Source organism: Micromys minutus, assembly GCF_963924665.1.
Source record: "Micromys minutus genome assembly, chromosome: 26".
Taxonomy (NCBI): Eukaryota; Metazoa; Chordata; class Mammalia; order Rodentia; family Muridae; genus Micromys; species Micromys minutus.
The window spans coordinates 37994054-38011573 of record NC_137961.1 but is presented as its reverse complement, the minus strand read 5'-3'; positions in this window follow the sequence as shown (position 1 = coordinate 38011573).

Below are 17520 nucleotides of genomic sequence, written 5' to 3'. Positions count from 1 at the left end.
TGTCAGTGGAATGTGTCTAGGAGTTAATTTAGACTGTGAGGTACTTTTTTAGTCTTCATATTTATAGTAATTGGAGTAACTATGAAACTTGACCAAGCACTCTGAAAGAAGAAACTTGACATTGGGCTTTAAATTGATAAGCTATGTTGTCTAGAAGAGGCATTTTTGGATTTTCATTATGTAATTTAATGTAAGTACTGTCTCTGACTCTGTATCTCTCTCTGAGAATGCATGTGTTTGTGTGATGTGCCTGGAGATACACATATGTGTACTTATGTGTGTGTCTATGTGTGTAAGTGTATGTTTGTCTTTTAGTCTCTGCTTAATGAAGGCTTAGCACTGCTTTACTCTTTCCTCTTTTGTCACTGAGGATACTTTTGTACAGTGTTGTCTTTTCCTCAGGCCAACCATGTATACATTCTGTGTAAGTGATAACTATTATCTGGACTACTTTTCCATTTACTATGTTCTGTGCTTAACAATGTACCATGAAAATAATAACAACAAAACAAAAAAAATAACAACAAGCAAACAAACAAAACCCAAGGCCAGAGAGCAGGAATGAGATTGCTTTCTTATCTTTGGGTCCCAAGTGCTTCATTCCACAAGCTGTCTTCCTGTTCCCTTGGGTGGACGGCCAAAGCAAATATGGCCATTCCACTGCTGTGGAGATGATACTTTGTACTTCAGAGCTGCTCCACTGTTCCTAAACTTCAGCTCACATTTACCAGGCTCTATCCAAGTGTTCCTCTTTCATGGTAGAGTGAGGCGGGTCAGTTCTAGCCAGTTCCAAAGCTGACATTATTAATAGCAACCTCTTTTCTACAAACTGCCATGACCATCTGAATAAATCCTAAGACCATCTCCATAATATGCCTGAGTTGGGGCAGGTGTCCCACAAGAGGGAACATCATTGTAGCTGTTTCTTCTATTAAAATAAATATGCTTTCAGCTTAAATTCCTTTTCTTTATGCCATGCTTTGCATAGGGGAAAGTCCAGGAGAATAATTCTCTCAGTCGTCCATAAGAGTAAGAACAGCTTGAGTGTAACAACATTTGAATATAATTGGAGGTTTTTTTTCCAGGTGTGCCCCGTCACTATATGATGCTTACATTACAGGGAAAGACTACCTATTTCTGTGCAATCAATGTGACATTTGAACATTTTTCCATAGTGAATATAAAACATTGCTTGCTCCTCTTTAAGTGGGATAGTGACAACTTCACAGGAATCCTGGGCACATTAAAATACATGCAATGGAAGCTGAAGTGGAAGAAACTGGGCATTGTTCACTGTTCTGTGACAGAATCATCAAATAGAGGGTACTGTAGGTTCCTTTATGAAGATGATGTTTCCTACACCCCTTCACAAAGATGTTTATGGGTATGGTGTACTCTTGCTGGCAAGACTATAGAACTCTTGCAGCTGGGACTGCTGCTATTTTTTGTGGTAAACTTATTATTGGCCTTCACTGAATATTCAGAGCTCTATTAGCCAACACCCCCACTGTTTCTCAGAGAGTGAAAACTGGGGAGCCTTCCAATTTTCTGTGCCCACTCTGTGCCTTAACAATGGCCTCAGGACTGCTATTTTCAACTGCATCTAGAATGAGAGATCTTTTACATTTTTGTTGATATTTGCCAACTATATTTGCCAGAGGTTTTGCAAATCATTTTTAAAGCGATCTGTCCCATTTATTTTAAATTACCAATGCAATCACATATATAACAGACTCTAAGAAGAAACTTGATTTTTAGTCTATACTCTTACCTGGACCTTGGTGAATATATATATGGGGTTTTCTGACATGCAGTTTTTAAGATGTTCAACTGGCTAGATATTTTTCATCTTCCATGAAAAAAAGAAAGAAGGTTATTTGTTTCTGTGTTTAAACTGACTCTTAAGTAACCTAGTTTTAATAAGTAGCCTAGTCTCAAATCCCCTTGTTTCAATTTTATGAAGAATGATGTGACTTTTGTGTACCTCTATTTTTTAAATAGGTAAAGATATTTATTTATATTAGTTAATTCTAAATTGACATTACACTGCTATCATATTTTGATCCACAGAATGAGAGTTGTTTATAGTTTTAAACTATTTTATTATTGACATCTATTTTTTTACTTAAATTATTTTATTTATTGACATCTCAAAATGTATCCCCACTTCCATAGTTCTTTACCCCATCTGAACCTCTGCCTCTCCTCTGAGAAGGTACTCTTCTCTCCTCTGCATCCCATTTCCCTGGGGCTTCAAGTCTCTACAGGATTAGAATCATCCTCTCTAAATGCGGCCATACAAGGCTCTATACCACATATGTACTGGGGGCCTCAGACAAGCCCATCTATGCCCTTTGATAGTGGCATAGGCTCTTGGAGCACACCAGGGTCCAGGTTAGTTGACACTGCTGTTTCTTCTATGGAGTTGCCATCCCTGTAAGTTCTTTCAATCCTTTGCATAACTCTTTAATAGGGTTCCCCAACCTTAGTCTAATGGTTGGCTGTAAATACCTGGATTTCTTTCAGTCAGATGCTGGTAGAGCCCCTCAGAGGACAGCCATGCTAGTCTCTTGTCAATAAACACATCATAACATCACTAATAGTGTCAGGATTTGATGCCTGCCCACCGAATGGATCCCAAGAAGCACTGGTTGGCCATTGCTTCAGCCTTTGTTCCAATTTTTGTCCCTGCGTTTCTTTTAGACTAGAACAATTCTGAGTCAGAAATTTGAAAGTAAGTTGGAGTCCCCATCTCTCCACTGATGGCCTTAATACTGGAACTGAGCACTGTAGGTTCAATCTAAATCACTGTTGGACATTTCAGAGAAGGTAACTCACATTGAGTTCTAGGTGTCTCTCATAATTTTCTAAAGGTTCCCCAATGCCCAAACATCTGTATATCTCCTATCATTCTCCCGTTCTTCTGGGTTTCTCTCCTGTTATCCCCATATCTTCTCCTTCTTCACCTCTCCATCTGCTCTCACCCTCAGGTCCCTCCATCCCTCTTCCTCCCATGATTATTTTGTTAGTCCTTCCAAGTGGGACTGAATCATCCTCACTTGGGCCTCATTCTGGATTGACTTATGATCTATGGAATTTATCATATATTCAGTAGCTTTTGGCTAGTATCCTCTTATCAGTGACTATATAGCATCCATGTCCTTTTGGGTTTTGGTTACCTCACTCAGTCTGAGAATGATAGTTTATAATTCCGTGAAATGATATGAACATGGTGGAGCACGGGACCTTGTGATATGGTGGGTCATCATTTGGATATATTCCCAGGAGCAGTAGAGTTTGGTCTTCAGTTAGAACTATTTCCAGTTTTCTCAGGAACTGCCACATTGTTCCCCTTTGCCTAACACCTTGCCATCACATACTGTCATTTGAACTTTGATCTTAGCCATTCTGATTCATATAAGGTGGGATTTAGGGTCATTTTGATTTATATTTCCCTTATGAGTAAGGGTAGTGGACATTTTAAGTGTTTTTCTGCCATTTGAGATTCCTTTCTTGATTATTCTCTTTTTAGCTGTGTACCTTATTTTTAAACTAGTTACTTGTGTGTGTGTGTGTTTTTTTTTTTTTTTTTTTTTTTTTGGAGTCTAACTTCCTGAGTTCTTTATATATTTTGAATATTAGTCCTCTTTCTGATGTAGGATTAGTAAAGATCTTTTCCCAATCTGTAGGTTGCATTTTTGTCCTATTGACAGTGTTCTTTGTCTTATAGAAGCTCTCCATGCTGAAGGTGTTCCATTTATCAATTGTTGATCATTGAGTCTGAGCCACTGGTCTTCTATTCAGGAAATTTCTCCTATACCAATGTGTTTAAGGTGATTTACCACTTTCTGTTCTCCTAAACTCAGTGTATCCGATTTTATGTCAAGTTTCTTGGACACAGTGATAAATATGAATTCATTTTCATTGTTTTACATGCAATCTCACAGACCAGCACCGTTTATTAAAGTTTTGTTTTTTTTTTTTTTTTTTTTTTTAAGGTTTTGGCTTCTTTGTCAAAGATTGAGTGTCCATAGGTATGTGAGTTTATTTCTGAGTCTTTGATTTTGTTCCTTTCCTATATTTATCTGTGACAATACTGTGTGATTTTTAAGTTAAGCATTATTGTTCTGTAGTACAGCTGGAGAAGTGATATGGTGATTTTCCAAGAAATTCTTTTATTGTTCAAAATTGTTTTGGCTATCCTGAGTTATTTATTTATGTAGATGAAGCTGAGAATTGCTCTTAAAATGTCTGTGAAGAATTCTATTAAAATTTTGTGGGGCATTGCTGTATCTTTAGATTGCTTTAGGTAGGATGGCCATTTTCTTTTTCTTTCTTCAGGGATTTGAGGCACTTGTCATACAAGTCTTTTACTTGCTTGGTTTGAGTTACAATATATTTAATATTAGTTGTAGCTACTGTAAAGGGAGTCATTTGTCTAATTTCTTTCTCAGCCTATTTGTCATTTGCATGAAGGAAGGCTATTAATTTGTTTGGGTTAGTTTTACAGACAGACAGTTTACAGAAGTTGTCAACTATACCAGTTTTCTGATAAAATTTTGGAAATTTTTTTCTATATTTTTTACAGATATTTTCTGGCCCTCTGAGCTGGGAATATTCACTCTCTTCCATTACTGTCATATTTAGGTTGCATATTTTCATTGGATCCTAAATTTCCTATTTGTTTTATGTTAGAAGCATTTTATAATTTTGAATTTGTTTGACTGATCCTTCAATATTTTCTATGGTATAGTCTGCACTCGTATTCTCACTTCCATTTGCTGATGGTAATGCTTTTACCAGTAGCTCCTGGCCTGTGTCCGAGGTTTTCCATCTCCAGGCTTGCTGCACTTCGTGATTTCTTTATTGTTTCTATTTCCATTAGTAAGTTTGACTGTTTTGATCATTCCTTCACCTGTTTAAGAAATTTTTTCTGTATTTCTTTAAGATATATATTTGTTTCCTCTTTAAGGCCTTCTATATATTTGCCTGTGTTTTCTTGTATTTCTTTTTTTAAATTTTTTCTATTAGGTATTCTCTGTATTTAAAATATTATCACCTTTCATTTCTCTACACTTGATTCCATGAAGATGCTCCCATGCCCAACCACAGTGCCTTGGCATTACCCAACACTAGAAAAATGGCCTTCACTGTAACAAAGGCCTCTTCTCCCATTGATGATAGACAATGCCATCCTCTGCTTACATATACAACTTGAGCCATGGGTCTCTTCATGAGTTCTTCTAAGCTGGTATTTTAGTCCATGGGAACTCTCAGGATTTGATTCCATCTTGTTTTTGAGACCATTTGCTTGGAAATTTTTTTTCTCACCCTTCTTCCCTGAGGTAGTGTCTATCTCTGTCACTGAGATGAGTTTCCTGTATCCAGCAAAATGCTAGGTCTTGTTTATGTATCCAGTCTGTTAGTCTATGTCTTTTCATTGGGTAATTGAGTCCACTGATGTTGAGAAATAACAAAGAATAGTGGTTGTTGTTTTCTGCTTTTGTTGCTGTTGTTAGAGGTAGACTTATGCTTGTGTGGTTACCTTCTTTGGGGCATGTTGCAAGAAACTTGTTTTCTTGCTTTTACTTTTTCTAGTTTGTAGTTTCCCTCCTTATGTTGAAATTTTGCATCTATTATCCTTTGTAGGGCTGAATTTGTGGAATGATATTGTATAAATTTGTTTTGTCGTGGGATATCTTGATTCCTTCATCTATGGTAATTAAGAGTGTTGGTGGATATAGTAGCCTGGGCTGGCCTTTGCATTCTCTTAGGGTCTGTTTGACATCTGTCAAGGATCTTCTAGCTTCCTCTCTGTCAAGCAATTTGGTAAAATTCGGATCAGTCTGCCTTTATATATTATTTGACCTTTTTCCATTACTGCTTTTAACATTTTTTCCTTGTTTTGTACATTTAGTGTTTTAACTATTAAATGATAGGAGGAATTTCTTTTCTGCTCCAATCTATTTAGAGTTCTGTATGCATCTTGTATGTTCATGGACATCTCTTTCTTTAGGGTAGGGAAGTTTTCTTCTATAATTTTGTTGAAAATATTTACAGGGGCTTTGATTTGGGAATCTTCACTCTGTTCTACACAAATTATCCTAAGGTTTTATCTTACAATTGTATCCTGGATTTCCTGGATGTTTTGGGTTAGGATCTCTTTTCTTTTTGCATTTTCTTTAACTGTTTTGTCATTGTTTTCTATGGTATCTCTGTACCTGAGATTTTCTCCTCTCTCTCTTGTATTCTGTTGGTGATCCTCACATCTATGACTGCTATCTCTTTCAATCCCTAAGTCTGTATTTTTTGTGAATTTTTTTTTTATTTTTCTATTACCAATTTTAGGTCCTAGGTGGTTTTTCTCAATTCCTTCACCTGTTTATTTTGTGTGTGTGTGTGTGTGTGTGTGTGTGTGTGTGTGTGTGTGTGTGTGTGTGTGTGTGTTTTCCTATAACCCTGTGAGGGATTTTTGTGTTTCCTTTTTAATGGCTTCTATTTGTTTACCTGTGTTCTCCTGTATTTCTTTAAGGATGCTGATCATGTCCTTCTTAAATCCCTCAATCTTCATCCTGACATATGGTTTTAAATCCAAATCTTGTTTTTCTGGTGTGTTGGGATATTCACTACTTGCTCTGTTGGGAGAACTGGGTTTTGTTTTGATGTTGTCAGTTTGTCTTGGTTTCTGAGGTTCTTGAGTTTGCCTCTTTCCATCATTTTATCTGTGATGTTAATTGGTCTTGCTGTCTCTGACTGGAGTTTGAACCTCCTTTGGACCTCTGATCCTGTGGGCTTAGAGGTGAGAGTGCTCTTGGATCAGCTTTCTGCAGGCAGCTTTTGCATCCTGATGGGAGTAGCACTGCCCTCACTCTTCTTGTGTTTCTTTAAGGGATTTATTTATATCCATTTCAAAGGCTTCTATGATCTTCATGAGATAGAATTTTAGGTCAAAACCTTGCTCTTTAGTTGTGCTAAGGAATTCAGGGCTTTCTATGGTAGGAAACTTTGTTCCAATAAAGCCCAATTACATTGCCTTTTGTTGGTTTTGCTCTTGTCATCCTTTTGCTTTCTTGTTATCTCTAGTGCTGAACTGGTTTGGGTGTCACAGATTGATTCTGTTTATCCTCAGAGGCAGATAGAGCTGTGTGACCTGGGTGAAAATATGACTCCTGATGGGCAGGCAATGCTGTCTCTGGTTAGAGGAATCCTCCTGATCCCCTCTTAAAGCAGTTGTCCTTAGAGACAGGGAAGGCTGAGGGGTAGGAAAGCAGGCACAAGGGTCTACCACAGGTACAATTAGAGATGCAGACCAGAAGCGTGATGGTGCTATAGCAACGCGGGATAGATTCCACCTCTGCTGTGTGCTCTGGTGGTCCTGGCTGAGATGAGTATTGTGGTAAGGTTTTACCTATGTTCCTTTGTAGGCCACTTTGTTTGATGCTATATTGCTTTCTATCTCTATTTTTTAACTATTTGATAAAATTTTGCTGTATTTCACTGGTCTATATTTTTCATAATAGTGGCAAATCAGAGTTAACATATCATATGAAAGAGTTGTTGTTTTCTCTAAGTCATGGATGCAGAGGACAGATCACTTCCTGAAGTGTTAATTGTGTAAATTTTCCAGCCACATGGTTCTTTACACTAAGAATAAGATTTTAAAGTTGATATTTTTTAATAACACAAGTCACCTTTCAAGAGTCCATTACATTTGTCTGCTGTTAACTATATTAGATAGTGAAGAAATAGAATCTTTTATATGATACATAAAGGGCTAATGGGCAGTCCTGTTGAAATACATGAGATAAATATAACCTTGATTCTGATTTTGAATATATAATCTATATTAGATACTGAGCCATATTTTTCTTATATTTATCAATTAATTAATCTACTCACTATCCATTTAATACCTGTCAATACCCTGAATTTACATAAGAGAAGGTTCATGGTACAAGCCTTAAGAACAATAGGTCAAATGGGTTCCTATAAATTTTTAGCATTCACGCAATGGTGGATTTAGAATTTACAGCTGAAGCAAGTGGACCTCACTTCATAGACCAATTAAAAGAGCCATGGAGCATAGTCACAGAATTGACCATAACCCCTTTGAGGCAACCTCCCAGTTATGATGTCGGTGTACTCTGGACTCCAAATTGACTTTTCTAATAATGGGTAATTTGAAAACACCCCATGAAAGAATACAATAGCTTCAAAGGAACTAACAACACCAAAGGACATGCTTAGATTTGGGACCAGATCCTACTAAACAACTAAGTCTTGAATGAGAGTTTCAAATTTGATTTTCAAAGGGCAATATAATATAGAATCGATATAAGACACCATAAAACAGAATTTTGAACACATGTTTGTTAGAAACTAGTGTATGTGATAATATAAAGAGATACTGACATCACAAAGACTAGATAAATTAAGGAGATCTCAGCTGAGAATCTACAGGTAATTAAAAACAAATAAATGTCCAGGTATATATTTGTCCAGGAAGTAACTAAATTGACATCTCATTGTGAATCTTTAAAGACAGGAAGCCTCTGGCAGTGCACAAAAACACCTTGGAGCTATCATGAGCTTCTGTCTTTAATATTCTTTGATTTGTTAATTCTGAGATAGCAAAGAAGTCCTGTTTCTGTTGCATTCTGACTCAACATGCAAATTGGAAAGTTTACCTTTTCGAGGTTCTGTCATGATGACTGAGTGGCAGAGTGGAAAAAGTTGCCCGTCATTTTGTATGCACTAGTACTAGAATGACGTGACACCCGCAAGGGAAAGTTAGCATGACAAGTGAATTGAACCCTTCACTCTAGAGGCTCTGCTTTTGCTATGAAGTACTCTCTATGTCTTGTGCTCTAGTAATGCCAATGTACTCTCTATATTGAAGAGAATAAGAGTAGAGAACAACATTCAAATCTAGAAAGACGACCAAATTGTATGCTTGAATTTGCGTAAAAGGGTGATCTCCTAAAATGACCTTAGATTTCAAGGTCATATATGTGACCTCTTCTTCATCTCTCCCTCGGTTTTTACACAAAATGATTAAGTGGAAAAGTCACATATTTTAGAAGACAATTAAAGGAAGTCATTAAGGTAGATGATTACAAGTTAGTTCCCTGCCCTTCAGGGTGTTTGATTAGAATAGGCTAAAATACTTAGCCATCTTGATTCTGTAACACAAATAGAAAATTCAAGTGCTTCTTTAAGCTTCTGTACACTATACTGAAAGAGAAGAAAAAACATTTGTCTTGAGTTCTGAAATGTTGCGTCTTGGTCTTGGTTAGTAGTTATTTTCTAAAATTTGGACAGCTGAATATGGGAAGGACAAAAGGACAGAAAGAAGCTAGTACAGAAGAAGAGGAACATGAAGGTACTGGCATTTGAGTTTCAATGTTTTACATCCTGGTGTTCAGTAATAACAGCTGGCTGTCCAACCAATGCTTTTTATTTTCAGTTAGATTAGATAACAGCAGCCTTCAATCTACAACTGGAACATTTTTGTTAATATAAAAGTATATATTTACTTTCTTTAACTTAAATTAAAATACTTCCTTACCCTGATATGACGAGCTCGGTGTTCTAATTATTGTTTCTCTTAAAAGCTGTCTACTGCTCATAACTTCCCATTCCTTAATGGCTCTGCATCCTTTACTGTTGCAACAAAACATGAATCTACTAAACCTCCAAACCTGTAATGTTTTCTCTTGCCATGGTAGATAAAGTACGATTTTCTTATTGGTGCCCTCCAATCACCAACGATTTTCTAAGGAATGTTCTTAGTGAGTATAATACATCAATAATCTCTGTGTTCTAATACCTGAGCACACTGCATTGTGATGTAAGAAACACCATTTCTAAACTGCTTTAGTGGTTACTTTTTATTACTTCCCATATTATACTCATTTATTAATTATACATGATTCAAAATAAGTTATTAATTTTTAAAATTTCAAATGGCTCATGGTACAGTATTTTTTTTTGAATAAAGAACATACATTCATTTTACAAGGATTTGATTGTGTCTGAATTCTTTATTAAATCACAGCTCTTTCTTTGAATTTGTTCTTAGCAGTTGCCAGGCAACTCCTATGATGCTTGGCAAAATATTCTGAGAGAAAATATTAAGAATAAAATTAGCAGAGCTAGGGCCCCCTTATAATAATGGATATTGCAGTTGTTCAAATGTAAAATTAGCCACTATGAAAGAAGGGTAGTATCTAATGACACATTAAATGGAACTTTCTATCCAATCGGCTTTCCACCCAAAGTTTGCTTAAATTGCAAAGGATAACTTTATTTCTGATTTCTAAAAAAATGATGTTGAAAAATAACAATAAATTCTATCTTGAATTTTATAAGGTGAATATTGATATATGAGTCAGCTCAAGCCTTGATATAAGTAATTTAGGTTGCCTCCCTCATATAGATACCAGGCTAACCACAATCATTCCATTTGAGTTTTCCATTGACCAGTCATCAGCATCAGGATGGAAATTCAGCTCACTGTAAATATAAACATCTATGAAATATCACAGTGTTATAAGTCAATACGCTATAAAACTTGAAGTCTTCCAGAAGAATTCTGAGAATAATAAGACCAAATGAGGTAAGCAATGCCAGTGTTTTTGGTTGGTCAAATTTCAGGGTTTCCACATTTTGTAATTATGAGGGTTTGAGATGGTAGGAATTGTTAAGGAGTAATTTATTATCAGATATCTTTTTCGATTATGTTATTTCTATTCTTTTTATTTTGTTGTGATTGTAATAGTATAAACATTCATAGATTAGATAACACAATTAAATCTCAAATTCAGAGAAAGTTTCAATCAAAAGCCTCAAATTAAGAGAGAGCTTCAGTTAAAAGCCAGATTGGTTTAGGAAATAATGTTTAATGAAGACATTAAAGATGGGAAAATGGAATTAGGACCTAAATTTAGATAATTGGAAACTCTGTAAAACCTAAGTATGACATCTATTTACCCAGCACTAGGTAGAGAATTTTAGAAGAATCCCACTCTATCTGAATTTGTAAACTCAGGATACTGCTAGATACTCATATGTTTCTCTTTCTTCATCCTCCTTAATCACTCCTCTGCTGAAGGATGCCTGCAAGATTCTGTATATTGTTGTGAGTCTCAGTTCTAATATACTACAATTAGAAAAATTTGGTAGAGATCTAAAAGGCTCTTAAGAAGGCAAGTATAACTTGGTGTCCTCAATATATATACATATATACATACACATGCACATACACAGACATATACATATATGTCTGTGTATGTGTCTTTGTGTGTGTATGTGTGTGTAACATTATATATATGGTATAAAGAGAGAGATAGAGACAAAGACAGAGAGAGAATCTTCAGTGTCCTGATTATGTAGTATGTACAGAACTAAATCAGGATAAGAGGAGAATAAACAAAAAAAGAAAGCACTACATCCAGTATATCTTGGTGACTCTGTTACTACAGTTTATGCTCATGAAAATAGCTGAAAATCTTTCAAGTCAAGAAAGCTAAGACTTCCTGAAGATTTCCCATTTCATTGATTATTGTACATATATGGCTTTTAGATTTTTATTTTAACTTTTTTATGATGATTTTCCAATACATATTTTTCACGCTGGAGCTTAGGCTAATCTTGAGCTCACCGTATATCTCAAATGCTCATAAAACCTTTGACTGTCAACTGGCTTCTGGAATTAGATTGAGCACAGCACCCTATCTGATCGTTTAACCATTATACCATGTCAGAAAAGATAAGTATGTTAATAAAATAGCTTGATATTCTAATATATGCACATCATTTATTGTTTAAATAATGTATAATTATTTTCTTAAATACCATTCCACCATGGGAACAAAAATTCAATGTAATATTTTTCTAGCATTTTGAACATTATAACACACTCTTGCTTTCTGTGGTCATTTTGATATGCAAAAGCTTATAAACAGATTTCCAGATATGTCAATGACAACGTAGAAAATGGATAATAGAAGTCATATTACTAACTGGCTGTTAAAAGAAAGTTACTTAAAATTTTTTTGAATATTTTCTGAATTTACATTTTAATAATTATGCCATTTTCTGCACAGTCTCCTCCTTTTTGCCTCTCAACATGCTTCCATGTAGGTGGTCCCTCTCCCAATCACACTCTCCACTTCAGTTCCATGGCTGGTTGATGATATTGTTCTTCCCATCATGTTACAAATCCAGCTAATCCTTTCTCTAGCTCTTTCCCTGGGGTCCCAGTGTTCAGTCTAATGATTAACTGTAAGCATTCTCATCTGTATCTGTATGACTCTGGCAGAGTCTCTAAGAAGACATCCATATCTGATTCCTGTCGGTAAACACTTCTTGGCATCAGTAATAGTGCTTGGGTTTGGTGGCTGCATATGGGGTTGATCCCCAGATAAGGTAGTCTTTGTTTCTAATAGCTGAAATTGTGTAAACGTACCACAATTTCTGTATCCATTCCTTTGTTGAAGGACATCTGGATCCAGCTTCTGGCTATTAAAAATAAGGCTGTTATGAACATGATTGAACATGTGTCCTTGCCAAGCAAGTTAAGGATCTAGATGACAAGAACTTCAAGTCTCTGAAAAAGGAAATTGAAGAAGACCTCAACATACAGTAAACCAGTACCAACATCAAACTAAATGAACAGAAGCTTGAAGCAATCACAGTAGTATTAGGGACTATACAAGGATGCCCAATATCCCCCAACTATTTGATATAGCACTTGAAATCCTGGCTAGAGCAATTAGAAAACAAAAGGAAGTCAAAGGGATTCACATTAGAAAGTAAGAAGTCAAAATATCGCTATTTGCAAATGATATGATAGTATACTTAAGTGACCCCAAAAATTCCACCAGAGAACTTTTACAGCTAATAAACAACTTCAGCAAAGTGACTGGCTATAAAATTATCTCAAACAAATCAAGCACCTTCCTCTACTCAGTGGATAAACAGGCTGAGAAAGATATTAGAGAATCAACATTCTTCACAATAGTCACAAAGACTATAAAATACCTTGAGCTGACCCTAACCAAGCAAGAGAAACATCTGTATGACAAGAATTTCAAAACTCAGAAGAAGGAAATTGATGAAGATCTCAAAAGATAGAAAGATCTCCCATGCTCATTGATTGGAAGAATCAATATTGTAAAAATGGCCATCTTGCCAAAACAATGTGCAGATTCAATGCAATCCCCATCAGCATTCCAATGCAATTCTGCATAGAGTTAGAAAGAGTAATTGACAAATTCATCTGGAAAAACAGAACACCTAGAATAGCGAAATCTATTCTCAAGAATAAAAACACTTCTGGGGGAATAACCATCCCTGATCTCAAGCTATATTATAAAGTAATTGTGATAAAAACTGCATGGTAATGGTACGGTGATAGGCAGGTAGATCAATGGAACAAAATTGAAGACCCAGAAATAAACCCACATACCTATGGTCACTTAATTTTTGACAAACTAGCTAAAAACATTCAATGGAAAAGGGACAGCGTCTCCAACAAATGGTTTTGGTTCAACTGTCAGTCAGCATGCAGAATGCAAATCAATCCTTATCTCCTTGTACAAAGCTCAAGTCCAAGTGGATCAAACACCTCCAAATATAACTCAGACTCACAGGAAAGAAAGTGGGGAAGAACTTAAAACACATAGGCACAGGGGAAATTTTCCTGAACAGAACACCAATGTCTTATGCTCTAAGATCAAGAATCAGCTAAAGGGAACTCAGGAAATTGCAAAGTTTCTGTAAGGATAAGAACACTCTCAAGAAAACAAAATGGCAGCCAACAGATAGGGAGAGGATCTATACCAATCCTCCATCTGATAGAGGGCTAATATCCAGTTTGTACAAAGAACTCAGAAAGATAGACTCCAGAAAATCAAAAATTCTTATTTAAAAAATGAGGTACAGATCCAAAAATGAATTGTCAACTAAGGAATATTGAACGGCTGAGAAGCACCTAAAGATATGCTCACCATCCCTAGTCATCAGGTAAATACAAATCTTTTGTAAGCCCAAGCACACTGTAAAAAGTACAAAACATCAACCAACAGATTGGGAAAAGATCTGTACCAACCCTACATCTGATAGAGGGCAAGTATCCAATATATACAAAGAACACAAAATTCTAGTGAATCAAATAATCCTATTTAAAAATGGGGTTCAGAGCTAAACAAAGACTTCTCAACTAGGGAATACCAAATAGCTGAGAAGCACCTAAAGAAATGCCCAACTTCTCCAATAATAAGGGAAATATACATCAAATCAAACCTGAAATTCCACTTTCCACCAGTAAAAATGGCTAAGATCAAACTCAGGTGACAGTAGATGAGGAGAAAGAGGAACACTCCTCTATTATTGGTGGGGTTGTAAGCTGGTACAACGATTCTAGAAATCAGTTTGGCAGTTTCTCATTAAATTGGACATAGTACTTCCTGGGGACCCAGTTACACCACTCCTGGACATATACCCAAAAGTAGCTTTAACATCAAACAAAAAAAGACATTTAATAGGAACTATCCTTAAAAAATATAAGTAACTTGGAATCCACATTAGTTCCCTGCAGGCCCTGAGAAATCATTATAATAGATTCCTTTGATTTAAGATCATTCTTTTCATGAGCTAGTGTTTGTTTCCTTGATGTTGACCAACTCTAAGGTTGCAGTGGTAAAGTATTTACCAGAAATGACTGTATATCGTGATTAATTTAAAGTATGATGCACTGACATTTCCACTGACAATGTAATTACATCTCCTTATAATTCTAATAAAAACCAAACTCCAATTTTGGTTTTAGATTTTTATCTAGCATTTCATTCTAAATTCTCTGGGTTTTTTGATTGTTTACATCTTTATTTTCATATTTTTCCGTAGTACATTGCATACTCAGCTGACAACTGACCACAGGAAATGTGGCTACCTGCAGAAATACAGCTTGTTCACCTGTTCAGGCTTTAAAATTATTAATACATTACAAAACTTTTAAATCATCAATAAATTATGATATGTATTTATATGTCTTTACAGTGAGTATATACTTTCAGATATTTTTTGTGTTTGTTGAGATACTTAGCATTCAAAAATAATTTTTCTGTTTTATTCATGATGGTTACTTTATAATTATTTTGTAGACCAATCACCACACTGAGAAATCATAAGTTCTTTAGCAAACATTTTCTTTGCTCCTCTAAACTCCTAGAGCAAATAATTAAAGTAGGTTCTTAAAATATACTATAATTTTCTACTTAAAATATATATCTTATTTATAAGGTAAAGTATAATTTGTTGTGATGAAAAAATAGTGGGAGTCACAATTATACATCATATTATGCATATTTATTTTTTAATTATTTGGAGACATTTTAAACTCCATTCATAACTACTGGGAATATTTCTGACAATATATCAATATCTTTGTTGTGCTTGAGGATTTCAGGTACTGAAGCTTCTTTCAGTCCTTTTGTAAGTAGCCTAGAAGCTTACTTTCTGTTTTGTCTTTCTTATCTACTTCTCAATTCCATTAAAACAAATAAGGAATACTTTGCTAGTTTGCTAGAATAAACAGTTTTTTTGTCACACGCCCACACTTCCTGCCGTTAGGAACAGGCGTGCAACAAAACAAACTCTTCTGCGGAGAACCTTTATTGAACAGCACTTTGAGCAGGGGGCTTCTTGGGCAGGAAACTTCTCTCTCAGCCGGGGACCCCCTACTGGGTTCTACTGTCTAGATGGCCTCTCACGCGCAGTCCCCCACGAGCTTTCTCTCTGTCCAGTCTCTGTCCACGCGGGACCTCCCGCAATCACTATTACCGAGTCTCTCTCCACGTGGGATCTCCCGCAACCTCTCCTATCGGGCTTCTCTCCACATAGTATCTCTCCGCCATCCCTCCACGTGGTCTCTCTCTCTCCGTCTTCCTCTTCTTCTCACATGGGGGAGAAAATGCACTGCTATACATGCCTAGGAGACTTGTCTTGTTACCTGATTGGTGCATCCTCCTGTAGCTCAATCACGTGCCCCGGGGGTGGGCTATGACTTATGTGGTGCATGCGCATTAAGTCTCTTGGCTGGGCAACAGCTCTGTTTGCTGAGTTCTCGGCGGGAAGCCGGCACCATGTTTGGGTGCAGCACAAACGGCTCCCTAAGTTAAGGTATATCTGGTGTCTTATCTATGATAGAACTATTGTATGGATTGTTTAAACTTTCCTAACATTGTTAATTTCTATAGAAGCATAGTATCTCCTTCCTTTAAGATTATGTTTTCCTTTCAACAACTACATTTAACTATACACATTAAACCTAATATAAACATCTGTATTCATATTCTTTATATTTTTGTTTTAGAATTTTCAGAAATTATAGCTATACATAATTTCTACTAGGATAACCAGAGATGATATGAATGTTGGACCAAATTTCAAATTTCACTATGTATTTGTTTGTTCTGTTTATGTGTACACTCTTGACCTGGCTCTGGATTTAAATATCACTCATGTTAACAGAAAAGTATTTTGTAGTGCTTCCTATACAGACTTCAATCTCTAGGAACCCTTTAACATAGAAATGTTAGAAGAAATATTCAATATCATGATGTTTTACTTGTAATATCAAGTCCATTATGATAATACATTATAACCATTATGACTTTCCTGATTTTATATACAATGCACAATTCTACCTTACTCCTTTGTGTTCCCATCACAGGACTATTTCCCACTGAATTTTATATGTTTAAGTATTGCTAACATTTTAATATTTTGGTTTACAAACTCTTCTTGAATTTTAATCTAGACCCATCCAATTAGTTAGACCCTTTATTGACCCTGATCCTTTGGTTTACATCATTTGATGCAAAATATAGGTTTTTTTGTATTAGTTATTAATACTAATTACTGTATTAGTTTGGTCACTGATATTTCTGACCAGAGAATCACTGACTGACTTATCATATGCTGCAATATTTCTATGAATGACAACAAAGAATGTACATGCTCATTAAGTAGTTATCAAATAAAGACATCAAGGAAATAGAAAAAAGTAAGAGAAAAAAGTAAGGAAGGAAAAAGAAATTCAAGAAAGTAGGAAGAGAAGTAAAAAAGCAATTGAGTTATATTATATTCCTGTGGCAGTGCTTTAGACTACAAGTGTAGAAACCTTCAATACACGAAGTACAATAGGTAAGTGATAAGACAGACTCTGTTCCACTATAGTAGAATGAAGCATCTCTGTAGGATTACCCATAGTTAGGTTGACACAGAGTTCTCAGTCATGTATATCAATCATCATAGAAGTCAATGTTGTCCATGATATACACTTGAATATGAATGTTCCCATATCAGTATTAGGTACTTCCTTTTCTATGTGACTTAGGTGCCCTTTCCCTTCTCTTCCCATGGTTGGAGTCCTAGACTACCGGCAGGGGCACATTTTTCTCCTTTGTCTTTGATTCTATGGCATCTACAACTTTGGTCTTGAAGTCTGAACCT